We start from the raw sequence: 23,857 nt of genomic DNA on the forward strand, positions 1-23,857 counted from the left end.
CGCCTCTGACGCACCTGACGTGCGTAAATTTCGCTTCAAACTTTTGTTTTTATGCGCGTCCATTTCGCTCTTGACGGGTGAATGAACACAAAGTGGTCACGCGTATAAATAGAAGCGGCAGGCGCGAATTTAGACGCGTATTCGCGTTTGGTGTGAACGTAGCATAAGGCGCTGGATTAAGGCTACAGTCTCTTCGGGGGTGTGGGTTTGAATCCCACTGCTGCCAAGACAGAGTTTTGGAAGGCTATTGTGCATACCCAAAAAAAAAAAAAAAGTTCTTTGCCCGCATTCCAGAGGCTTTGCAAAGAAGGTCCGGCGGCCGACGTTCTCTCTATCTTTGGGGTGGGGGAAGAGGGCAGAAAACGGCCCACAAAAGCGCAAATCCCAGGGTAGCGTTGCCGAGTGGTCTAAGGCGCTGGATTTAGGCTCCAGTCTCTTCGGGGGCGTGGGTTTGAATCCCATCGCTGCCAGCAGCCATTTTAACCAAGGCAGGGAGGTCCTCTAACCCGCTTGGCATCGGGATTATTTCACGCAAACAGGATTAGACTGCAGCAGTTCTGCAGAGTAAGTATTAGGGAGGCCGTTCCACCTGTGGAAGAGACCCTTGGAGCGCAACCCGACGAGGTAGCATGGCCGCGCGGTCTAATGCTACATTCACACCAAACGGGAATATGCGTCTGGTCCGAGTGTTTTCAATGTTAAGTCAATGGTAAAACGCGTTAACACGCGCCTGGAGTTCTTGCGGCGCGAATGAGGCGCGGCGCGGTAGACGCGAATTCGCCTCATCCGCGCGTCTAGTTCGCGCGTATGGCGCGAATTGAGCGTCTGGCGCGTTAGGTGCGTTAAGCGCGAATTGTGCTTTTTTGTGAATCACGCGTCTGACAAAAATTCGCGTCTGCTACCCGAGGGGAAAAATCGGAACTTCTGTGTCAATTCACGCCGCGTTAACCAATCAGGAGCTGCTTGATGCTGACCTCCACTCTACAGGAAGGGGGCCACCAGGAGTAGGACTGCATACCCCTGTATAAAGGATGCCTTTACGGCGGCGAATTACAAGGCATCAGCTTGCAGCGAAGCGCGACAAGAAAAAAAAGGGACCACGAGGGTGAATGTGCCAGGGTAGTGTGGCCGAGTGGTCTAAGGCTCTGGATTAAGGCTCCAGTATCTTCGGGGGTGTGAGTTTGAGTCCCACTACTGCCAAGACAGAGTTTCGGAAGGCTATTGTGCCTACACAAAAAAAAAAAAAAAACGTTTTTTGCCCGCACTCCAGAGGCTTTGCAAAGAAGGTCCGGCGGCCGACGTTTTCTCTGTCTTTGGGGTGGGGAAAAAAGGGCCCACGAAGGTGAACATTCCAGGGTAGCACATTCCAGGGTAGCGTGGCCGAGTGGTTTAAGGCGTTTGAGTTAGGCTCTAGACTCCTCGGGGGCGTTGGTTCAAATCCCATTGCTGCCAGCAGCCATTTTAACCAAGGCAGGGAGGCCCTCTAACCCGCTTGGGAGCGGGCTTGTTTTACGCAAACAGGAATAGACTGCAGCCGTTCCGCAGAGTCAGTATTAGGGAGGTCGTTTGACCTGTCGTAAAGACCCGTGGAACACACCATGACAAGGTAGCGTGGCCGAGCGGTCTAAGGCGCTGGATTAAGGCTCCAGTCTCTTCGGGGGCGTGGGTTCGAATCCCACCGCTGCCAGGGAAATCTTTTGGAAAGCTCCTGAGGCTGCGAAGCGACTGGAGAAGTGACCCTGCATGCTCATCCAAACTTAGCCGCTTTCGCATTCTTTGCCATTTAGCAAAGTCAGTGCTGGAAGCTTGTCCCAGCCTCTGCTCCATTCCAACAGAGGCACACCAATAATTTACAATCATAGGAGAGGTGCAATAAAAAACAAACAAACAATTCAACGAATTTGAAAATTATATTAATGAAAAACAATGAGTAGTCTACAAGAATGGAGACAGCCAATGTCACTCATGGAAAGTTTTGGGTGAAATAACAGCTGCCTGATCATTTTGATTTTAAATGCAACACAGCTGGCTATCGTTTTCACATAAGCCCCAAAAGCCTTGATTAGCGGATTCAGGTGTGCTTGATCATAGATGGACCTCCACTCCACAGGAAGGGGGCCACCAGAAGTAGGACTGCATACCCTGTATTAAGGATGCCTTTACGGCGGCGAATTACAAGGCATCAGCTTGTGGCGAAGCGCAACCCAAATGCAGCGACGATGATCCCTACACCGCTGTTCTGCTCTCCAGAGCAAATACAGAGCAGTGACACTCTCGATAAATGAGCGATCAACAACAGACATCTTGTAAAAAGATGGCTACCAACGGGGTTCGAAACTTTTTGAAACTTTCGCCTCTGACGCACCTGACGTGCGTAAATTTCGCTTCAAACTTTTGTTTTTATGCGCGTCCATTTCGCTCTTGACGGGTGAATGAACACAAAGTGGTCACGCGTATAAATAGAAGCGGCAGGCGCGAATTTAGACGCGTATTCGCGTTTGGTGTGAACGTAGCATAAGGCGCTGGATTAAGGCTACAGTCTCTTCGGGGGTGTGGGTTTGAATCCCACTGCTGCCAAGACAGAGTTTTGGAAGGCTATTGTGCATACCCAAAAAAAAAAAAAAAGTTCTTTGCCCGCATTCCAGAGGCTTTGCAAAGAAGGTCCGGCGGCCGACGTTCTCTCTATCTTTGGGGTGGGGGAAGAGGGCAGAAAACGGCCCACAAAAGCGCAAATCCCAGGGTAGCGTTGCCGAGTGGTCTAAGGCGCTGGATTTAGGCTCCAGTCTCTTCGGGGGCGTGGGTTTGAATCCCATCGCTGCCAGCAGCCATTTTAACCAAGGCAGGGAGGTCCTCTAACCCGCTTGGCATCGGGATTATTTCACGCAAACAGGATTAGACTGCAGCAGTTCTGCAGAGTAAGTATTAGGGAGGCCGTTCCACCTGTGGAAGAGACCCTTGGAGCGCAACCCGACGAGGTAGCATGGCCGCGCGGTCTAATGCTACATTCACACCAAACGGGAATATGCGTCTGGTCCGAGTGTTTTCAATGTTAAGTCAATGGTAAAACGCGTTAACACGCGCCTGGAGTTCTTGCGGCGCGAATGAGGCGCGGCGCGGTAGACGCGAATTCGCCTCATCCGCGCGTCTAGTTCGCGCGTATGGCGCGAATTGAGCGTCTGGCGCGTTAGGTGCGTTAAGCGCGAATTGTGCTTTTTTGTGAATCACGCGTCTGACAAAAATTCGCGTCTGCTACCCGAGGGGAAAAATCGGAACTTCTGTGTCAATTCACGCCGCGTTAACCAATCAGGAGCTGCTTGATGCTGACCTCCACTCTATAGGAAGGGGGCCACCAGGAGTAGGACTGCATACCCCTGTATAAAGGATGCCTTTACGGCGGCGAATTACAAGGCATCAGCTTGCAGCGAAGCGCGACAAGAAAAAAAAGGGACCACGAGGGTGAATGTGCCAGGGTAGTGTGGCCGAGTGGTCTAAGGCTCTGGATTAAGGCTCCAGTATCTTCGGGGGTGTGAGTTTGAGTCCCACTACTGCCAAGACAGAGTTTCGGAAGGCTATTGTGCCTACACAAAAAAAAAAAAAAAAACGTTTTTTGCCCGCACTCCAGAGGCTTTGCAAAGAAGGTCCGGCGGCCGACGTTTTCTCTGTCTTTGGGGTGGGGAAAAAAGGGCCCACGAAGGTGAACATTCCAGGGTAGCACATTCCAGGGTAGCGTGGCCGAGTGGTTTAAGGCGTTTGAGTTAGGCTCTAGACTCCTCGGGGGCGTTGGTTCAAATCCCATTGCTGCCAGCAGCCATTTTAACCAAGGCAGGGAGGCCCTCTAACCCGCTTGGGAGCGGGCTTGTTTTACGCAAACAGGAATAGACTGCAGCCGTTCCGCAGAGTCAGTATTAGGGAGGTCGTTTGACCTGTCGTAAAGACCCGTGGAACACACCATGACAAGGTAGCGTGGCCGAGCGGTCTAAGGCGCTGGATTAAGGCTCCAGTCTCTTCGGGGGCGTGGGTTCGAATCCCACCGCTGCCAGGGAAATCTTTTGGAAAGCTCCTGAGGCTGCGAAGCGACTGGAGAAGTGACCCTGCATGCTCATCCAAACTTAGCCGCTTTCGCATTCTTTGCCATTTAGCAAAGTCAGTGCTGGAAGCTTGTCCCAGCCTCTGCTCCATTCCAACAGAGGCACACCAATAATTTACAATCATAGGAGAGGTGCAATAAAAAACAAACAAACAATTCAACGAATTTGAAAATTATATTAATGAAAAACAATGAGTAGTCTACAAGAATGGAGACAGCCAATGTCACTCATGGAAAGTTTTGGGTGAAATAACAGCTGCCTGATCATTTTGATTTTAAATGCAACACAGCTGGCTATCGTTTTCACATAAGCCCCAAAAGCCTTGATTAGCGGATTCAGGTGTGCTTGATCATAGATGGACCTCCACTCCACAGGAAGGGGGCCACCAGAAGTAGGACTGCATACCCTGTATTAAGGATGCCTTTACGGCGGCGAATTACAAGGCATCAGCTTGTGGCGAAGCACAACCCAAATGCAGCGACGATGATCCCTACACCGCTGTTCTGCTCTCCAGAGCAAATACAGAGCAGTGACACTCTCGATAAATGAGCGATCAACAACAGACATCTTGTAAAAAGATGGCTACCAACGGGGTTCGAAACTTTTTGAAACTTTCGCCTCTGACGCACCTGACGTGCGTAAATTTCGCTTCAAACTTTTGTTTTCATGCGCGTCCATTTCGCTCTTGACGGGTGAATGAACACAAAGTGGTCACGCGTATAAATAGAAGCGGCAGGCGCGAATTTAGACGCGTATTCGCGTTTGGTGTGAACGTAGCATAAGGCGCTGGATTAAGGCTACAGTCTCTTCGGGGGTGTGGGTTTGAATCCCACTGCTGCCAAGACAGAGTTTTGGAAGGCTATTGTGCATACCCAAAAAAAAAAAAAAAGTTCTTTGCCCGCATTCCAGAGGCTTTGCAAAGAAGGTCCGGCGGCCGACGTTCTCTCTATCTTTGGGGTGGGGGAAGAGGGCAGAAAACGGCCCACAAAAGCGCAAATCCCAGGGTAGCGTTACCGAGTGGTCTAAGGCGCTGGATTTAGGCTCCAGTCTCTTCGGGGGCGTGGGTTCGAATCCCATCGCTGCCAGCAGCCATTTTAACCAAGGCAGGGAGGTCCTCTAACCCCCTTGGCATCGGGATTATTTCACGCAAACAGGATTAGACTGCAGCAGTTCTGCAGAGTAAGTATTAGGGAGGCCGTTCCACCTGTGGAAGAGACCCTTGGAGCGCAACCCGAAGGGGGAGCATGGCCGCATGGTCTAATGCTACATTCACACCAAACGGGAATATGCGTCTGGTCCGAGTGATTTCAATGTTAAGTCAATGGTAAAACGCGTTAACACGCGCCTGGAGTTCTTGCGGCGCGAATGAGGCGCGGCGTGGTAGACGCGAATTCGCCTCATCCGCGCGTCTAGTTCGCGCGAATGGCGCGAATTGAGCGTCTGGCGCGTTAGGTGCGTTAAGCGCGAATTGTGCTTTTTTGTGAATCACGCGTCTGACAAAAATTCGCGTCTGCTACCCGAGGTGAAAAATCGGAACTTCTGTGTCAATTCACGCCGCGTTAACCAATCAGGAGCTGCTTGATGCTGACCTCCACTCTACAGGAAGGGGGCCACCAGGAGTAGGACTGCATACCCCTGTATAAAGGATGCCTTTACGGCGGCGAATTACAAGGCATCAGCTTGCAGCGAAGTGCGACAAGAAAAAAAAAGGGACCACGAGGGTGAATGTGCCAGGGTAGTGTGGCCGAGTGGTCTAAGGCTCTGGATTAAGGCTCCAGTATCTTCGGGGGTGTGAGTTTGAGTCCCACTACTGCCAAGACAGAGTTTCGGAAGGCTATTGTGCCAACACAAAAAAGAAAAAAAACGTTTTTTGCCCGCACTCCAGAGGCTTTGCAAAGAAGGTCCGGCGGCCGACGTTTTCTCTGTCTTTGGGGTGGGGAAAAAAGGGCCCACGAAGGTGAACATTCCAGGGTAGCACATTCCAGGGTAGCGTGGCCGAGTGGTTTAAGGCGTTTGAGTTAGGCTCCAGACTCCTCGGGGGCGTTGGTTCAAATCCCATTGCTGCCAGCAGCCATTTTAACCAAGGCAGGGAGGCCCTCTAACCCGCTTGGGAGCGGGCTTGTTTTACGCAAACAGGAATAGACTGCAGCCGTTCCGCAGAGTCAGTATTAGGGAGGTCGTTTGACCTGTCGTAAAGACCCGTGGAACACACCATGACAAGGTAGCGTGGCCGAGCGGTCTAAGGCGCTGGATTAAGGCTCCAGTCTCTTCGGGGGCGTGGGTTCGAATCCCACCGCTGCCAGGGAAATCTTTTGGAAAGCTCCTGAGGCTGCGAAGCGACTGGAGAAGTGACCCTGCATGCTCATCCAAACTTAGCCGCTTTCGCATTCTTTGCCATTTAGCAAAGTTAGTGCTGGAAGCTTGTCCCAGCCTCTGCTCCATTCCAACAGAGGCACACCAATAATTTACAATCATAGGAGAGGTGCAATAAAAAACAAACAAACAATTCAACGAATTTGAAAATTATATTAATGAAAAACAATGAGTAGTCTACAAGAATGGAGACAGCCAATGTCACTCATGGAAAGTTTTGGGTGAAATAACAGCTGCCTGATCATTTTGATTTTAAATGCAACACAGCTGGCTATCGTTTTCACATAAGCCCCAAAAGCCTTGATTAGCGGATTCAGGTGTGCTTGATCATAGATGGACCTCCACTCCACAGGAAGGGGGCCACCAGAAGTAGGACTGCATACCCTGTATTAAGGATGCCTTTACGGCGGCGAATTACAAGGCATCAGCTTGTGGCGAAGCGCAACCCAAATGCAGCGACGATGATCCCTACACCGCTGTTCTGCTCTCCAGAGCAAATACAGAGCAGTGACACTCTCGATAAATGAGCGATCAACAACAGACATCTTGTAAAAAGATGGCTACCAACGGGGTTCGAAACTTTTTGAAACTTTCGCCTCTGACGCACCTGACGTGCGTAAATTTCGCTTCAAACTTTTGTTTTTATGCGCGTCCATTTCGCTCTTGACGGGTGAATGAACACAAAGTGGTCACGCGTATAAATAGAAGCGGCAGGCGCGAATTTAGACGCGTATTCGCGTTTGGTGTGAACGTAGCATAAGGCGCTGGATTAAGGCTACAGTCTCTTCGGGGGTGTGGGTTTGAATCCCACTGCTGCCAAGACAGAGTTTTGGAAGGCTATTGTGCATACCCAAAAAAAAAAAAAAAGTTCTTTGCCCGCATTCCAGAGGCTTTGCAAAGAAGGTCCGGCGGCCGACGTTCTCTCTATCTTTGGGGTGGGGGAAGAGGGCAGAAAACGGCCCACAAAAGCGCAAATCCCAGGGTAGCGTTGCCGAGTGGTCTAAGGCGCTGGATTTAGGCTCCAGTCTCTTCGGGGGCGTGGGTTTGAATCCCATCGCTGCCAGCAGCCATTTTAACCAAGGCAGGGAGGTCCTCTAACCCGCTTGGCATCGGGATTATTTCACGCAAACAGGATTAGACTGCAGCAGTTCTGCAGAGTAAGTATTAGGGAGGCCGTTCCACCTGTGGAAGAGACCCTTGGAGCGCAACCCGACGAGGTAGCATGGCCGCGCGGTCTAATGCTACATTCACACCAAACGGGAATATGCGTCTGGTCCGAGTGTTTTCAATGTTAAGTCAATGGTAAAACGCGTTAACACGCGCCTGGAGTTCTTGCGGCGCGAATGAGGCGCGGCGCGGTAGACGCGAATTCGCCTCATCCGCGCGTCTAGTTCGCGCGAATGGCGCGAATTGAGCGTCTGGCGCGTTAGGTGCGTTAAGCGCGAATTGTGCTTTTTTGTGAATCACGCCTCTGACAAAAATTCGCGTCTGCTACCCGAGGTGAAAAATCGGAACTTCTGTGTCAATTCACGCCGCGTTAACCAATCAGGAGCTGCTTGATGCTGACCTCCACTCTACAGGAAGGGGGCCACCAGGAGTAGGACTGCATACCCCTGTATAAAGGATGCCTTTACGGCGGCGAATTACAAGGCATCAGCTTGCAGCGAAGCGCGACAAGAAAAAAAAAGGGACCACGAGGGTGAATGTGCCAGGGTAGTGTGGCCGAGTGGTCTAAGGCTCTGGATTAAGGCTCCAGTATCTTCGGGGGTGTGAGTTTGAGTCCCACTACTGCCAAGACAGAGTTTCGGAAGGCTATTGTGCCAACACACAAAAAAAAAAAAAACGTTTTTTGCCCGCACTCCAGAGGCTTTGCAAAGAAGGTCCGGCGGCCGACGTTTTCTCTGTCTTTGGGGTGGGGAAAAAAGGGCCCACGAAGGTGAACATTCCAGGGTAGCACATTCCAGGGTAGCGTGGCCGAGTGGTTTAAGGCGTTTGAGTTAGGCTCCAGACTCCTCGGGGGCGTTGGTTCAAATCCCATTGCTGCCAGCAGCCATTTTAACCAAGGCAGGGAGGCCCTCTAACCCGCTTGGGAGCGGGCTTGTTTTACGCAAACAGGAATAGACTGCAGCCGTTCCGCAGAGTCAGTATTAGGGAGGTCGTTTGACCTGTCGTAAAGACCCGTGGAACACACCATGACAAGGAAGCGTGGCCGAGCGGTCTAAGGCGCTGGATTAAGGCTCCAGTCTCTTCGGGGGCGTGGGTTCGAATCCCACCGCTGCCAGGGAAATCTTTTGGAAAGCTCCTGAGGCTGCGAAGCGACTGGAGAAGTGACGCTGCATGCTCATCCAAACTTAGCCGCTTTCGCATTCTTTGCCATTTAGCAAAGTCAGTGCTGGAAGCTTGTCCCAGCCTCTGCTCCATTCCAACAGAGGCACACCAATAATTTACAATCATAGGAGAGGTGCAATAAAAAACAAACAAACAATTCAACGAATTTGAAAATTATATTAATGAAAAACAATGAGTAGTCTACAAGAATGGAGACAGCCAATGTCACTCATGGAAAGTTTTGGGTGAAATAACAGCTGCCTGATCATTTTGATTTTAAATGCAACACAGCTGGCTATCGTTTTCACATAAGCCCCAAAAGCCTTGATTAGCGGATTCAGGTGTGCTTGATCATAGATGGACCTCCACTCCACAGGAAGGGGGCCACCAGAAGTAGGACTGCATACCCTGTATTAAGGATGCCTTTACGGCGGCGAATTACAAGGCATCAGCTTGTGGCGAAGCGCAACCCAAATACAGCGACGATGATCCCTACACCGCTGTTCTGCTCTCCAGAGCAAATACAGAGCAGTGACACTCTCGATAAATGAGCGATCAACAACAGACATCTTGTAAAAAGATGGCTACCAACGGGGTTTGAAACTTTTTGAAACTTTCGCCTCTGACGCACCTGACGTGCGTAAATTTCGCTTCAAACTTTTGTTTTTATGCGCGTCCATTTCGCTCTTGACGGGTGAATGAACACAAAGTGGTCACGCGTATAAATAGAAGCGGCAGGCGCGAATTTAGACGCGTATTCGCGTTTGGTGTGAACGTAGCATAAGGCGCTGGATTAAGGCTACAGTCTCTTCGGGGGTGTGGGTTTGAATCCCACTGCTGCCAAGACAGAGTTTTGGAAGGCTATTGTGCATACCCAAAAAAAAAAAAAAAGTTCTTTGCCCGCATTCCAGAGGCTTTGCAAAGAAGGTCCGGCGGCCGACGTTCTCTCTATCTTTGGGGTGGGGGAAGAGGGCAGAAAACGGCCCACAAAAGCGCAAATCCCAGGGTAGCGTTGCCGAGTGGTCTAAGGCGCTGGATTTAGGCTCCAGTCTCTTCGGGGGCGTGGGTTTGAATCCCATCGCTGCCAGCAGCCATTTTAACCAAGGCAGGGAGGTCCTCTAACCCGCTTGGCATCGGGATTATTTCACGCAAACAGGATTAGACTGCAGCAGTTCTGCAGAGTAAGTATTAGGGAGGCCGTTCCACCTGTGGAAGAGACCCTTGGAGCGCAACCCGACGAGGTAGCATGGCCGCGCGGTCTAATGCTACATTCACACCAAACGGGAATATGCGTCTGGTCCGAGTGTTTTCAATGTTAAGTCAATGGTAAAACGCGTTAACACGCGCCTGGAGTTCTTGCGGCGCGAATGAGGCGCGGCGCGGTAGACGCGAATTCGCCTCATCCGCGCGTCTAGTTCGCGCGTATGGCGCGAATTGAGCGTCTGGCGCGTTAGGTGCGTTAAGCGCGAATTGTGCTTTTTTGTGAATCACGCGTCTGACAAAAATTCGCGTCTGCTACCCGAGGGGAAAAATCGGAACTTCTGTGTCAATTCACGCCGCGTTAACCAATCAGGAGCTGCTTGATGCTGACCTCCACTCTACAGGAAGGGGGCCACCAGGAGTAGGACTGCATACCCCTGTATAAAGGATGCCTTTACGGCGGCGAATTACAAGGCATCAGCTTGCAGCGAAGCGCGACAAGAAAAAAAAAGGGACCACGAGGGTGAATGTGCCAGGGTAGTGTGGCCGAGTGGTCTAAGGCTCTGGATTAAGGCTCCAGTATCTTCGGGGGTGTGAGTTTGAGTCCCACTACTGCCAAGACAGAGTTTCGGAAGGCTATTGTGCCTACACAAAAAAAAAAAAAAAACGTTTTTTGCCCGCACTCCAGAGGCTTTGCAAAGAAGATCCGGCGGCCGACGTTTTCTCTGTCTTTGGGGTGGGGAAAAAAGGGCCCACGAAGGTGAACATTCCAGGGTAGCACATTCCAGGGTAGCGTGGCCGAGTGGTTTAAGGCGTTTGAGTTAGGCTCCAGACTCCTCGGGGGCGTTGGTTCAAATCCCATTGCTGCCAGCAGCCATTTTAACCAAGGCAGGGAGGCCCTCTAACCCGCTTGGGAGCGGGCTTGTTTTACGCAAACAGGAATAGACTGCAGCCGTTCCGCAGAGTCAGTATTAGGGAGGTCGTTTGACCTGTCGTAAAGACCCGTGGAACACACCATGACAAGGTAGCGTGGCCGAGCGGTCTAAGGCGCTGGATTAAGGCTCCAGTTTCTTCGGGGGCGTGGGTTCGAATCCCACTGCTGCCAGGGAAATCTTTTGGAAAGCTCCTGAGGCTGCAAAGCGACTGGAGAAGTGACGCTGCATGCTCATCCAAACTTAGCCGCTTTCGCATTCTTTGCCATTTAGCAAAGTCAGTGCTGGAAGCTTGTCCCAGCCTCTGCTCCATTCCAACAGAGGCACACCAATAATTTACAATCATAGGAGAGGTGCAATAAAAAACAAACAAACAATTCAACGAATTTGAAAATTATATTAATGAAAAACAATGAGTAGTCTACAAGAATGGAGACAGCCAATGTCACTCATGGAAAGTTTTGGGTGAAATAACAGCTGCCTGATCATTTTGATTTTAAATGCAACACAGCTGGCTATCGTTTTCACATAAGCCCCAAAAGCCTTGATTAGCGGATTCAGGTGTGCTTGATCATAGATGGACCTCCACTCCACAGGAAGGGGGCCACCAGAAGTAGGACTGCATACCCTGTATTAAGGATGCCTTTACGGCGGCGAATTACAAGGCATCAGCTTGTGGCGAAGCGCAACCCAAATACAGCGACGATGATCCCTACACCGCTGTTCTGCTCTCCAGAGCAAATACAGAGCAGTGACACTCTCGATAAATGAGCGATCAACAACAGACATCTTGTAAAAAGATGGCTACCAACGGGGTTCGAAACTTTTTGAAACTTTCGCCTCTGACGCACCTGACGTGCGTAAATTTCGCTTCAAACTTTTGTTTTTATGCGCGTCCATTTCGCTCTTGACGGGTGAATGAACACAAAGTGGTCACGCGTATAAATAGAAGCGGCAGGCGCGAATTTAGACGCGTATTCGCGTTTGGTGTGAACGTAGCATAAGGCGCTGGATTAAGGCTACAGTCTCTTCGGGGGTGTGGGTTTGAATCCCACTGCTGCCAAGACAGAGTTTTGGAAGGCTATTGTGCATACCCAAAAAAAAAAAAAAAGTTCTTTGCCCGCATTCCAGAGGCTTTGCAAAGAAGGTCCGGCGGCCGACGTTCTCTCTATCTTTGGGGTGGGGGAAGAGGGCAGAAAACGGCCCACAAAAGCGCAAATCCCAGGGTAGCGTTGCCGAGTGGTCTAAGGCGCTGGATTTAGGCTCCAGTCTCTTCGGGGGCGTGGGTTTGAATCCCATCGCTGCCAGCAGCCATTTTAACCAAGGCAGGGAGGTCCTCTAACCCGCTTGGCATCGGGATTATTTCACGCAAACAGGATTAGACTGCAGCAGTTCTGCAGAGTAAGTATTAGGGAGGCCGTTCCACCTGTGGAAGAGACCCTTGGAGCGCAACCCGACGAGGTAGCATGGCCGCGCGGTCTAATGCTACATTCACACCAAACGGGAATATGCGTCTGGTCCGAGTGTTTTCAATGTTAAGTCAATGGTAAAACGCGTTAACACGCGCCTGGAGTTCTTGGGCCGCGAATGAGGCGCGGCGCGGTAGACGCGAATTCGCCTCATCCGCGCGTCTAGTTCGCGCGAATGGCGCAAATTGAGCGTCTGGCGCGTTAGGTGCGTTAAGCGCGAATTGTGCTTTTTTGTGAATCACGCGTCTGACAAAAATTCGCGTCTGCTACCCGAGGTGAAAAATCGGAACTTCTGTGTCAATTCACGCCGCGTTAACCAATCAGGAGCTGCTTGATGCTGACCTCCACTCTACAGGAAGGGGGCCACCAGGAGTAGGACTGCATACCCCTGTATAAAGGATGCCTTTACGGCGGCGAATTAAAAGGCATCAGCTTGCAGCGAAGCGCGACAAGAAAAAAAAAGGGACCACGAGGGTGAATGTGCCAGGGTAGTGTGGCCGAGTGGTCTAAGGCTCTGGATTAAGGCTCCAGTATCTTCGGGGGTGTGAGTTTGAGTCCCACTACTGCCAAGACAGAGTTTCGGAAGGCTATTGTGCCTACACAAAAAAAAAAAAAAAAAAACGTTTTTTGCCCGCACTCCAGAGGCTTTGCAAAGAAGGTCCGGCGGCCGACGTTTTCTCTGTCTTTGGGGTGGGGAAAAAAGGGCCCACGAAGGTGAACATTCCAGGGTAGCACATTCCAGGGTAGCGTGGCCGAGTGGTTTAAGGCGTTTGAGTTAGGCTCCAGACTCCTCGGGGGCGTTGGTTCAAATCCCATTGCTGCCAGCAGCCATTTTAACCAAGGCAGGGAGGCCCTCTAACCCGCTTGGGAGCGGGCTTGTTTTACGCAAACAGGAATAGACTGCAGCCGTTCCGCATAGTCAGTATTAGGGAGGTCGTTTGACCTGTCGTAAAGACCCGTGGAACACACCATGACAAGGTAGCGTGGCCGAGCGGTCCAAGGCGTTGGATTAAGGCTCCAGTCTCTTCGGGGGCGTGGGTTCGAATCCCACCGCTGCCAGGGAAATCTTTTGGAAAGCTCCTGAGGCTGCGAAGCGACTGGAGAAGTGACCCTGCATGCTCATCCAAACTTAGCCGCTTTCGCATTCTTTGCCATTTAGCAAAGTCAGTGCTGGAAGCTTGTCCCAGCCTCTGCTCCATTCCAACAGAGGCACACCAATAATTTACAATCATAGGAGAGGTGCAATAAAAAACAAACAAACAATTCAACGAATTTGAAAATTATATTAATGAAAAACAATGAGTAGTCTACAAGAATGGAGACAGCCAATGTCACTCATGGAAAGTTTTGGGTGAAATAACAGCTGCCTGATCATTTTGATTTTAAATGCAACACAGCTGGCTATCGTTTTCACATAAGCCCCAAAAGCCTTGATTAGCGGATTCAGGTGTGCTTGATCATAGATGGACCTCCACTCCACAGGAAAGGGGCCACCAGAAGTAGGACTGCATACCCTGTATTAAGGATGCCTTTACGGCGGCGAATTACAAGGCATCAGCTTGTGGCGAAGCGCAACCCAAATACAGCGACGATGATCCCTACACCGCTGTTCTGCTCTCCAGAGCAAATACAGAGCAGTGACACTCTCGATAAATGAGCGATCAACAACAGACATCTTGTAAAAAGATGGCTACCAACGGGGTTCGAAACTTTTTGAAACTTTCGCCTCTGACGCACCTGACGTGCGTAAATTTCGCTTCAAACTTTTGTTTTTATGCGCGTCCATTTCGCTCTTGACGGGTGAATGAACACAAAGTGGTCACGCGTATAAATAGAAGCGGCAGGCGCGAATTTAGACGCGTATTCGCGTTTGGTGTGAACGTAGCATAAGGCGCTGGATTAAGGCTACAGTCTCTTCGGGGGTGTGGGTTTGAATCCCACTGCTGCCAAGACAGAGTTTTGGAAGGCTATTGTGCATACCCAAAAAAAAAAAAAAGTTATTTGCCCGCATTCCAGAGGCTTTGCAAAGAAGGTCCGGCGGCCGACGTTCTCTCTATCTTTGGGGTGGGGGAAGAGGGCAGAAAACGGCCCACAAAAGCGCAAATCCCAGGGTAGCGTTGCCGAGTGGTCTAAGGCGCTGGATTTAGGCTCCAGTCTCTTCGGGGGCGTGGGTTTGAATCCCATCGCTGCCAGCAGCCATTTTAACCAAGGCAGGGAGGTCCTCTAACCCGCTTGGCATCGGGATTATTTCACGCAAACAGGATTAGACTGCAGCAGTTCTGCAGAGTAAGTATTAGGGAGGCCGTTCCACCTGTGGAAGAGACCCTTGGAGCGCAACCCGAAGGGGGAGCATGGCCGCATGGTCTAATGCTACATTCACACCAAACGGGAATATGCGTCTGGTCCGAGTGATTTCAATGTTAAGTCAATGGTAAAACGCGTTAACATGCGCCTGGAGTTCTTGCGGCGCGAATGAGGCGCGGCGCGGTAGACGCGAATTCGCCTCATCCGCGCGTCTAGTTCGCGTTAGGTGCGTTAAGCGCGAATTGTGCTTTTTTGTGAATCACGCGTCTGACAAGAATTCACGTCTGCTACCCGAGGTGAAAAATCTGAACTTCTGTGTCAATTCACGCCGCGTTAACCAATCAGGAGCTGCTTGATGCTGACCTCCACTCTACAGGAAGGGGGCCACCAGGAGTAGGACTGCATACCCCTGTATAAAGGATGCCTTTACGGCGGCGAAATTACAAGGCATCAGCTTGCAACGAAGCGAGACAAGAAAAAAAAAGGGACCACGAGGGTGAATGTGCCAGGGTAGCGTGGCCGAGTGGTCTAAGGCTCTGGATTAAGGCTCCAGTATCTTCGGGGGTGTGAGTTTGAGTCCCACTACTGCCAAGACAGAGTTTCGGAAGGCTATTGTGCCTACACAAAAAAAAAAAAAAACGTTTTTTGCCCGCACTCCAGAGGCTTTGCAAAGAAGGTCCGGCGGCCGACGTTTTCTCTGTCTTTGGGGTGGGGAAAAAAGGGCCCACGAAGGTGAACATTCCAGGGTAGCACATTCCAGGGTAGCGTGGCCGAGTGGTTTAAGGCGTTTGAGTTAGGCTCCAGACTCCTCGGGGGCGTTGGTTCAAATCCCATTGCTGCCAGCAGCCATTTTAACCAAGGCAGGGAGGCCCTCTAACCCGCTTGGGAGCGGGCTTGTTTTACGCAAACAGGAATAGACTGCAGCCGTTCCGCAGAGTCAGTATTAGGGAGGTCGTTTGACCTGTCGTAAAGACCCGTGGAACACACCATGACAAGGTAGCGTGGCCGAGCGGTCTAAGGCGCTGGATTAAGGCTCCAGTCTCTTCGGGGGCGTGGGTTCGAATCCCACCGCTGCCAGGGAAATCTTTTGGAAAGCTCCTGAGGCTGCGAAGCGACTGGAGAAGTGACCCTGCATGCTCATCCAAACTTAGCCGCTTTCGCATTCTTTGCCATTTAGCAAAGTCAGTGCTGGAAGCTTGTCCCAGCCTCTGCTCCATTCCAACAGAGGCACACCAATAATTTACAATCATAGGAGAGGTGCAATAAAAAACAAACAAACAATTCAACGAATTTGAAAATTATATTAATGAAAAACAATGAGTAGTCTACAAGAATGGAGACAGCCAATGTCACTCATGGAAAGTTTTGGGTGAAATAACAGCTGCCTGATCATTTTGATTTTAAATGCAACACAGCTGGCTATCGTTTTCACATAAGCCCCAAAAGCCTTGATTAGCGGATTCAGGTGTGCTTGATCATAGATGGACCTCCACTCCACAGGAAGGGGGCCACCAGAAGTAGGACTGCATACCCTGTATTAAGGATGCCTTTACGGCGGCGAATTACAAGGCATCAGCTTGTGGCGAAGCGCAACCCAAATGCAGCGACGATGATCCCTACACCGCTGTTCTGCTCTCCAGAGCAAATACAGAGCAGTGACACTCTCGATAAATGAGCGATCAACAACAGACATCTTGTAAAAAGATGGCTACCAACGGGGTTCGAAACTTTTTGAAACTTTCGCCTCTGACGCACCTGACGTGCGTAAATTTCGCTTCAAACTTTTGTTTTTATGCGCGTCCATTTCGCTCTTGACGGGTGAATGAACACAAAGTGGTCACGCGTATAAATATAAGCGGCAGGCGCGAATTTAGACGCGTATTCGCGTTTGGTGTGAACGTAGCATAAGGCGCTGGATTAAGGCTACAGTCTCTTCGGGGGTGTGGGTTTGAATCCCACTGCTGCCAAGACAGAGTTTTGGAAGGCTATTGTGCATACCCAAAAAAAAAAAAAAAGTTCTTTGCCCGCATTCCAGAGGCTTTGCAAAGAAGGTCCGGCGGCCGACGTTCTCTCTATCTTTGGGGTGGGGGAAGAGGGCAGAAAACGGCCCACAAAAGCGCAAATCCCAGGGTAGCGTTGCCGAGTGGTCTAAGGCGCTGGATTTAGGCTCCAGTCTCTTCGGGGGCGTGGGTTTGAATCCCATCGCTGCCAGCAGCCATTTTAACCAAGGCAGGGAGGTCCTCTAACCCGCTTGGCATCGGGATTATTTCACGCAAACAGGATTAGACTGCAGCAGTTCTGCAGAGTAAGTATTAGGGAGGCCGTTCCACCTGTGGAAGAGACCCTTGGAGCGCAACCCGACGAGGTAGCATGGCCGCGCGGTCTAATGCTACATTCACACCAAACGGGAATATGCGTCTGGTCCGAGTGTTTTCAATGTTAAGTCAATGGTAAAACGCGTTAACACGCGCCTGGAGTTCTTGCGGCGCGAATGAGGCGCGGCGCGGTAGACGCGAATTCGCCTCATCCGCGCGTCTAGTTCGCGCGTATGGCGCGAATTGAGCGTCTGGCGCGTTAGGTGCGTTAAGCGCGAATTGTGCTTTTTTGTGAATCACGCGTCTGACAAAAATTCGCGTCTGCTACCCGAGGGGAAAAATCGGAACTTCTGTGTCAATTCACGCCGCGTTAACCAATCAGGAGCTGCTTGATGCTGACCTCCACTCTACAGGAAGGGGGCCACCAGGAGTAGGACTGCATACCCCTGTATAAAGGATGCCTTTACGGCGGCGAATTACAAGGCATCAGCTTGCAGCGAAGCGCGACAAGAAAAAAAAAGGGACCACGAGGGTGAATGTGCCAGGGTAGTGTGGCCGAGTGGTCTAAGGCTCTGGATTAAGGCTCCAGTATCTTCGGGGGTGTGAGTTTGAGTCCCACTACTGCCAAGACAGAGTTTCGGAAGGCTATTGTGCCTACACAAAAAAAAAAAAAAACGTTTTTTGCCCGCACTCCAGAGGCTTTGCAAAGAAGGTCCGGCGGCCGACGTTTTCTCTGTCTTTGGGGTGGGGAAAAAAGGGCCCACGAAGGTGAACATTCCAGGGTAGCACATTCCAGGGTAGCGTGGCCGAGTGGTTTAAGGCGTTTGAGTTAGGCTCCAGACTCCTCGGGGGCGTTGGTTCAAATCCCATTGCTGCCAGCAGCCATTTTAACCAAGGCAGGGAGGCCCTCTAACCCGCTTGGGAGCGGGCTTGTTTTACGCAAACAGGAATAGACTGCAGCCGTTCCGCAGAGTCAGTATTAGGGAGGTCGTTTGACCTGTCGTAAAGACCCGTGGAACACACCATGACAAGGTAGCGTGGCCGAGCGGTCTAAGGCGCTGGATTAAGGCTCCAGTCTCTTCGGGGGCGTGGGTTCGAATCCCACCGCTGCCAGGGAAATCTTTTGGAAAGCTCCTGAGGCTGCGAAGCGACTGGAGAAGTGACCCTGCATGCTCATCCAAACTTAGCCGCTTTCGCATTCTTTGCCATTTAGCAAAGTCAGTGCTGGAAGCTTGTCCCAGCCTCTGCTCCATTCCAACAGAGGCACACCAATAATTTACAATCATAGGAGAGGTGCAATAAAAAACAAACAAACAATTCAACGAATTTGAAAATTATATTAATGAAAAACAATGAGTAGTCTACAAGAATGGAGACAGCCAATGTCACTCATGGAAAGTTTTGGGTGAAATAACAGCTGCCTGATCATTTTGATTTTAAATGCAACACAGCTGGCTATCGTTTTCACATAAGCCCCAAAAGCCTTGATTAGCGGATTCAGGTGTGCTTGATCATAGATGGACCTCCACTCCACAGGAAGGGGGCCACCAGAAGTAGGACTGCATACCCTGTATTAAGGATGCCTTTACGGCGGCGAATTACAAGGCATCAGCTTGTGGCGAAGCGCAACCCAAATGCAGCGACGATGATCCCTACACCGCTGTTCTGCTCTCCAGAGCAAATACAGAGCAGTGACACTCTCGATAAATGAGCGATCAACAACAGACATCTTGTAAAAAGATGGCTACCAACGGGGTTCGAAACTTTTTGAAACTTTCGCCTCTGACGCACCTGACGTGCGTAAATTTCGCTTCAAACTTTTGTTTTTATGCGCGTCCATTTCGCTCTTGACGGGTGAATGAACACAAAGTGGTCACGCGTATAAATAGAAGCGGCAGGCGCGAATTTAGACGCGTATTCGCGTTTGGTGTGAACGTAGCATAAGGCGCTGGATTAAGGCTACAGTCTCTTCGGGGGTGTGGGTTTGAATCCCACTGCTGCCAAGACAGAGTTTTGGAAGGCTATTGTGCATACCCAAAAAAAAAAAAAAAGTTCTTTGCCCGCATTCCAGAGGCTTTGCAAAGAAGGTCCGGCGGCCGACGTTCTCTCTATCTTTGGGGTGGGGGAAGAGGGCAGAAAACGGCCCACAAAAGCGCAAATCCCAGGGTAGCGTTGCCGAGTGGTCTAAGGCGCTGGATTTAGGCTCCAGTCTCTTCGGGGGCGTGGGTTTGAATCCCATCGCTGCCAGCAGCCATTTTAACCAAGGCAGGGAGGTCCTCTAACCCGCTTGGCATCGGGATTATTTCACGCAAACAGGATTAGACTGCAGCAGTTCTGCAGAGTAAGTATTAGGGAGGCCGTTCCACCTGTGGAAGAGACCCTTGGAGCGCAACCCGACGAGGTAGCATGGCCGCGCGGTCTAATGCTACATTCACACCAAACGGGAATATGCGTCTGGTCCGAGTGTTTTCAATGTTAAGTCAATGGTAAAACGCGTTAACACGCGCCTGGAGTTCTTGCGGCGCGAATGAGGCGCGGCGCGGTAGACACGAATTCGCCTCATCCGCGCGTCTAGTTCGCGCGTATGGCGCGAATTGAGCGTCTGGCGCGTTAGGTGCGTTAAGCGCGAATTGTGCTTTTTTGTGAATCACGCGTCTGACAAAAATTCGCGTCTGCTACCCGAGGGGAAAAATCGGAACTTCTGTGTCAATTCACGCCGCGTTAACCAATCAGGAGCTGCTTGATGCTGACCTCCACTCTACAGGAAGGGGGCCACCAGGAGTAGGACTGCATACCCCTGTATAAAGGATGCCTTTACGGCGGCGAATTACAAGGCATCAGCTTGCAGCGAAGCGCGACAAGAAAAAAAAAGGGACCACGAGGGTGAATGTGCCAGGGTAGTGTGGCCGAGTGGTCTAAGGCTCTGGATTAAGGCTCCAGTATCTTCGGGGGTGTGAGTTTGAGTCCCACTACTGCCAAGACAGAGTTTCGGAAGGCTATTGTGCCTACACAAAAAAAAAAAAAAACGTTTTTTGCCCGCACTCCAGAGGCTTTGCAAAGAAGGTCCGGCGGCCAACGTTTTCTCTGTCTTTGGGGTGGGGAAAAAAGGGCCCACGAAGGTGAACATTCCAGGGTAGCACATTCCAGGGTAGCGTGGCCGAGTGGTTTAACCCTCTGGGGTCTGAGGTGTTTTGGGGCCCTGAAGAAGTTTTGACATGCCCTGACATTTGTGCTTTTTTCAGTATCTTAAAAACATATGAATGGTTAAAGTCAGATTACATTGTAATCAGCACATATTGGGCTACAATAATATGCAAGCAACATTAATGTGCATGTTTGTGTTTTTGAGAAAACTATGTTTATGCGTGGTTATTGAAAATCTAAAGTTTTGAAGTCACTGAAATAAGGCCATGAACGACTTATAGGACATTTCTTTACAAGACTTTAGATAATTGGATGTCGTAGGTTAGAATTTTTTCAACCAAATGATGTGAAAATCATCTCGTTCACTCGTTCAGAGAAAACAATATATTGATTTAAATTTTATAAAACATGTTTTGTGATCGAAAGGGATTATTCATAGGTGTGGCAATGGCCCATGAATATTTAGCAATTCACACCTGAGAGACAAAAGAGCCCTCCCTAATGGCCCCATCAATGCCTGACTTCACTAGCAGAACAAGAAACAATGTGAGAAGATTCAGAGAATGGAGTTTTAGATTATTTTTATTTTATTTACTACACTGTATAAACAAAACATACATAATGAACGTCAAAGACACATTATTGAGCTCCCTCATCTAACCACACGGATGTGCACAGACTTTGTGGCATTTCTGAAAACTTCTTCTGAATTCTGTTCAACAAATGAAACAGGAAAAATCTTACCTGCTATTTTGCATGCACACAAAAAAAGTCAAAAACTTTTTTTACACTAGAATATCAGTGTAGTTGAACATCTCAAGTTTCTAGTGCTCTCACAGGAAAACAGTTTGAAGGGACTCAAGGGAAAGAGGGCAGGATTCACTTTTGAGCAGGTTTGAGATCACTACAAAAACAAAACAAATCAAAAATCATATCAGGATCATCTGTCAGAATACAGTCTATACTCTAGCATTTGTACTAATGTAAAAAAGGACATGTAATATCTGAGAAACTAATAATTATCGTTTAGCACTATATTACTAACAAACGTGATGTAAACACACATTCAGTGTAAGCACTCATATTATATTATATATTATATTTCACCCTACTGTTGTACAATAAAATAAATAAATTAATAAGTATGATTCTACAGTCATAAAGATATCGTCATAAATGCATCTCACAGTCATAATCACATCGTTTTTCTAGAACATTATAAATATCCTGCCATTGTGTGAGATGCAATCAAACGTACTTCATAATGTTTCATTTGATTAAGTCAGGAATTTTAGTTTGGAATAAGTCTAACTAGTAAAATGTGTACATGTTTTGCCAAAGGAAACAACAGCGAAAGCTAGTAGGAAAATGAAAGTAAGACTTACTCATGTAAATGTCTCCTCCTGTTGGGTTTGCGTCGCATCACGTCCTTCTTATGATCGTGGTAAATATAAGTCTAATTCCTCACAGCATATCTTAATTCAGGAACAAACTGTAACCAAGATGAACTTGAAGTCATGTTGCTTTGTTGCGGTGATGTGGGAGTTTCCTCGCATACAGATACTCCGGTCCTTGCCGCGCCTGCAGCACATGGCTAATTTGCATGGCAAAAGATTTCGCGATAGTGGGCGCGGTCACATTAGAGATAATTAGTTGGAACTGGATAGACTAGACATCTCCTTGGTTTCATATAGATTAATTTATCACAGATTATTGGTTTTTGATCAAACTTACTTCGTTTAAAAGCATAAATCTCAAGCTTTCAGTAGATACCACTTTTCTGTTTGTGTGCTGAGTATTCACCGAGTTTGAATGATTTAAGTAACGCATTTCTAAAAGCAGTTCGCGGAGACAGAGAAAACAGAAATCACCCTGTTTGTTTTCTTTATTCTAAATAAAAAAGCACAACTTTCTGCTGTTCCTGTGAGTGTGCACAAATAAAAGTACACACTTTACAGTTTCCAATGATGTATATCTCTAATTTGTATGACTAAAACTGACAGAGCATTTTTAGTGTCTTTTGCGCTGATCTTAAAAAAAGTAGGTTGGTCACGCCGGCGTGACCGTCGGCCCCAGAGGGTTAAGGCGTTTGAGTTAGGCTCCAGACTCCTCGGGGGCGTTGGTTCAAATCCCATTGCTGCCAGCAGCCATTTTAACCAAGGCAGGGAGGCCCTCTAACCCGCTTGGGAGCGGGCTTGTTTTACGCAAACAGGAATAGACTGCAGCCGTTCCGCAGAGTCAGTATTAGGGAGGTCGTTTGACCTGTCGTAAAGACCCGTGGAACACACCATGACAAGGTAGCGTGGCCGAGCGGTCTAAGGCGCTGGATTAAGGCTCCAGTCTCTTCGGGGGCGTGGGTTCGAATCCCACCGCTGCCAGGGAAATCTTTTGGAAAGCTCCTGAGGCTGCGAAGCGACTGGAGAAGTGACCCTGCATGCTCATCCAAACTTAGCCGCTTTCGCATTCTTTGCCATTTAGCAAAGTCAGTGCTGGAAGCTTGTCCCAGCCTCTGCTCCATTCCAACAGAGGCACACCAATAATTTACAATCATAGGAGAGGTGCAATAAAAAACAAACAAACAATTCAACGAATTTGAAAATTATATTAATGAAAAACAATGAGTAGTCTACAAGAATGGAGACAGCCAATGTCACTCATGGAAAGTTTTGGGTGAAATAACAGCTGCCTGATCATTTTGATTTTAAATGCAACACAGCTGGCTATCGTTTTCACATAAGCCCCAAAAGCCTTGATTAGCGGATTCAGGTGTGCTTGATCATAGATGGACCTCCACTCCACAGGAAGGGGGCCACCAGAAGTAGGACTGCATACCCTGTATTAAGGATGCCTTTACGGCGGCGAATTACAAGGCATCAGCTTGTGGCGAAGCGCAACCCAAATGCAGCGACGATGATCCCTACACCGCTGTTCTGCTCTCCAGAGCAAATACAGAGCAGTGACACTCTCGATAAATGAGCGATCAACAACAGACATCTTGTAAAAAGATGGCTACCAACGGGGTTCGAAACTTTTTGAAACTTTCGCCTCTGACGCACCTGACGTGCGTAAATTTCGCTTCAAACTTTTGTTTTTATGCGCGTCCATTTCGCTCTTGACGGGTGAATGAAAACAAAGTGGTCACGCGTATAAATAGAAGCGGCAGGCGCGAATTTAGACGCGTATTCGCGTTTGGTGTGAACGTAGCATAAGGCGCTGGATTAAGGCTACAGTCTCTTCGGGGGTGTGGGTTTGAATCCCACTGCTGCCAAGACAGAGTTTTGGAAGGCTATTGTGCATACCCAAAAAAAAAAAAAAAAAGTTCTTTGCCCGCATTCCAGAGGCTTTGCAAAGAAGGTCCGGCGGCCGACGTTCTCTCTATCTTTGGGGTGGGGGAAGAGGGCAGAAAACGGCCCACAAAAGCGCAAATCCCAGGGTAGCGTTGCCGAGTGGTCTAAGGCGCTGGATTTAGGCTCCAGTCTCTTCGGGGGCGTGGGTTTGAATCCCATCGCTGCCAGCAGCCATTTTAACCAAGGCAGGGAGGTCCTCTAACCCGCTTGGCATCGGGATTATTTCACGCAAACAGGATTAGACTGCAGCAGTTCTGCAGAGTAAGTATTAGGGAGGCCGTTCCACCTGTGGAAGAGACCCTTGGAGCGCAACCCGACGAGGTAGCATGGCCGCGCGGTCTAATGCTACATTCACAC

General features: G+C 49.5%; 19 non-coding genes across 19 annotated transcripts; all 19 read left to right on the forward strand.

The window, feature by feature from the left end:
- The first annotated feature begins 388 nt into the window (after positions 1 to 388).
- Positions 389 to 470, forward strand: trnal-uag (transfer RNA leucine (anticodon UAG)). The gene has a single exon. It is a non-coding gene; the product is annotated as a tRNA-Leu (tRNA).
- A 1,135-nt stretch (positions 471 to 1,605) lies between these two features.
- On the forward strand, positions 1,606 to 1,687 carry trnal-aag (transfer RNA leucine (anticodon AAG)). Its single transcript has one exon. It is a non-coding gene; the product is annotated as a tRNA-Leu (tRNA).
- A 1,052-nt stretch (positions 1,688 to 2,739) lies between these two features.
- On the forward strand, positions 2,740 to 2,821 carry trnal-uag (transfer RNA leucine (anticodon UAG)). Its single transcript has one exon. It is a non-coding gene; the product is annotated as a tRNA-Leu (tRNA).
- Positions 2,822 to 3,957: 1,136 nt separating this feature from the next.
- trnal-aag (transfer RNA leucine (anticodon AAG)) lies at positions 3,958 to 4,039 on the forward strand. Its single transcript has one exon. It is a non-coding gene; the product is annotated as a tRNA-Leu (tRNA).
- Positions 4,040 to 5,091: 1,052 nt separating this feature from the next.
- On the forward strand, positions 5,092 to 5,173 carry trnal-uag (transfer RNA leucine (anticodon UAG)). The gene has a single exon. It is a non-coding gene; the product is annotated as a tRNA-Leu (tRNA).
- A 1,135-nt stretch (positions 5,174 to 6,308) lies between these two features.
- Positions 6,309 to 6,390, forward strand: trnal-aag (transfer RNA leucine (anticodon AAG)). The gene has a single exon. It is a non-coding gene; the product is annotated as a tRNA-Leu (tRNA).
- A 1,052-nt stretch (positions 6,391 to 7,442) lies between these two features.
- On the forward strand, positions 7,443 to 7,524 carry trnal-uag (transfer RNA leucine (anticodon UAG)). Its single transcript has one exon. It is a non-coding gene; the product is annotated as a tRNA-Leu (tRNA).
- Positions 7,525 to 8,660: 1,136 nt separating this feature from the next.
- trnal-aag (transfer RNA leucine (anticodon AAG)) lies at positions 8,661 to 8,742 on the forward strand. The gene has a single exon. It is a non-coding gene; the product is annotated as a tRNA-Leu (tRNA).
- A 1,052-nt stretch (positions 8,743 to 9,794) lies between these two features.
- trnal-uag (transfer RNA leucine (anticodon UAG)) lies at positions 9,795 to 9,876 on the forward strand. Its single transcript has one exon. It is a non-coding gene; the product is annotated as a tRNA-Leu (tRNA).
- Positions 9,877 to 11,012: 1,136 nt separating this feature from the next.
- trnal-aag (transfer RNA leucine (anticodon AAG)) lies at positions 11,013 to 11,094 on the forward strand. Its single transcript has one exon. It is a non-coding gene; the product is annotated as a tRNA-Leu (tRNA).
- A 1,052-nt stretch (positions 11,095 to 12,146) lies between these two features.
- trnal-uag (transfer RNA leucine (anticodon UAG)) lies at positions 12,147 to 12,228 on the forward strand. Its single transcript has one exon. It is a non-coding gene; the product is annotated as a tRNA-Leu (tRNA).
- Positions 12,229 to 13,367: 1,139 nt separating this feature from the next.
- On the forward strand, positions 13,368 to 13,449 carry trnal-aag (transfer RNA leucine (anticodon AAG)). The gene has a single exon. It is a non-coding gene; the product is annotated as a tRNA-Leu (tRNA).
- A 1,051-nt stretch (positions 13,450 to 14,500) lies between these two features.
- trnal-uag (transfer RNA leucine (anticodon UAG)) lies at positions 14,501 to 14,582 on the forward strand. Its single transcript has one exon. It is a non-coding gene; the product is annotated as a tRNA-Leu (tRNA).
- Positions 14,583 to 15,689: 1,107 nt separating this feature from the next.
- Positions 15,690 to 15,771, forward strand: trnal-aag (transfer RNA leucine (anticodon AAG)). The gene has a single exon. It is a non-coding gene; the product is annotated as a tRNA-Leu (tRNA).
- A 1,052-nt stretch (positions 15,772 to 16,823) lies between these two features.
- On the forward strand, positions 16,824 to 16,905 carry trnal-uag (transfer RNA leucine (anticodon UAG)). Its single transcript has one exon. It is a non-coding gene; the product is annotated as a tRNA-Leu (tRNA).
- A 1,135-nt stretch (positions 16,906 to 18,040) lies between these two features.
- Positions 18,041 to 18,122, forward strand: trnal-aag (transfer RNA leucine (anticodon AAG)). Its single transcript has one exon. It is a non-coding gene; the product is annotated as a tRNA-Leu (tRNA).
- Positions 18,123 to 19,174: 1,052 nt separating this feature from the next.
- trnal-uag (transfer RNA leucine (anticodon UAG)) lies at positions 19,175 to 19,256 on the forward strand. Its single transcript has one exon. It is a non-coding gene; the product is annotated as a tRNA-Leu (tRNA).
- Positions 19,257 to 22,449: 3,193 nt separating this feature from the next.
- trnal-aag (transfer RNA leucine (anticodon AAG)) lies at positions 22,450 to 22,531 on the forward strand. The gene has a single exon. It is a non-coding gene; the product is annotated as a tRNA-Leu (tRNA).
- A 1,054-nt stretch (positions 22,532 to 23,585) lies between these two features.
- Positions 23,586 to 23,667, forward strand: trnal-uag (transfer RNA leucine (anticodon UAG)). The gene has a single exon. It is a non-coding gene; the product is annotated as a tRNA-Leu (tRNA).
- Positions 23,668 to 23,857: the final 190 nt, after the last annotated feature.

Source organism: Garra rufa, unplaced genomic scaffold (genome assembly GCF_049309525.1).
Source record: "Garra rufa unplaced genomic scaffold, GarRuf1.0 hap1_unplaced_029, whole genome shotgun sequence".
NCBI classification, from domain to species: Eukaryota; Metazoa; Chordata; class Actinopteri; order Cypriniformes; family Cyprinidae; genus Garra; species Garra rufa.